This window comes from Vipera berus (genome assembly GCF_964194415.1).
Source record: "Vipera berus genome assembly, chromosome: 5".
Classification (NCBI taxonomy): Eukaryota; Metazoa; Chordata; class Lepidosauria; order Squamata; family Viperidae; genus Vipera; species Vipera berus.
In genome coordinates this window covers 10,216,333-10,217,134 of record NC_138207.1, presented here as the reverse complement: position 1 = coordinate 10,217,134, position 802 = coordinate 10,216,333, and positions in this window count along the sequence as shown.

The window sequence follows — 802 nt, the reverse complement described above, 5'->3', positions numbered from 1 at the left end:
GAAGCACGGCGAGAGAGTTGTGTTTTCTTTGGCACTTTGGTTGCTGCAGTGTAAATGCTAAACCTTGTGACAGGAAATCAGATGGTTATTTTTCTCCGTACTGTAAATGATGCTATTGCCCAGTAATTAGACATCTGGGAACACAGATGCCATAATATCAATTGATGTCCCTTGAGTAAATGTTTTTCACTCACACGGATCACGCAATCACAGGTTTTCCGTGGCCTGTGTTTAGATACAAGGGAGCCAGTGTTATGTCAGGCTTATGCAGTACTTACAGCACAAAGAGTTTCCTTGCCGAATTAGAAAATTATTCTGGGGGAATTTCCAATTTAGGGTATGTGGAGCACACTCTGAGTCAATCTATATTTCCAGATTAGAGCATGTACCCGCACTACTCAGTTCAACTAGCAAAAATATACCTTGATGTTTATTTGTTAAACTTCAGGAAAGATCGAAAACAGCTACTGTAACTGGCAAACAGAATAAAAGGCAAGCAAAAAAAAAACCCTCACAGGAAACAGTTTATATCAGAGTTTGCAATCTTGGCAACTTTAAGACTTGTGGACTGGCTTTAAAACATGCTAGCTGGAGAAGTATGGGAATTAAAGTCCACATATGATACATCCATGTATTTATATCAAAAGGCACAGAATTATCAGAGCTACTGGATACAACACTTCAGTTAATTATTTAGCATGGTGGGCTCTGAAGAAGCAGGATAGAAGGGGTAGTGATGCTTTTCAACTCTGGTATTTGGAGGAGATTTCTGAGAATACCTAGATACTTCAAAAATTGGATC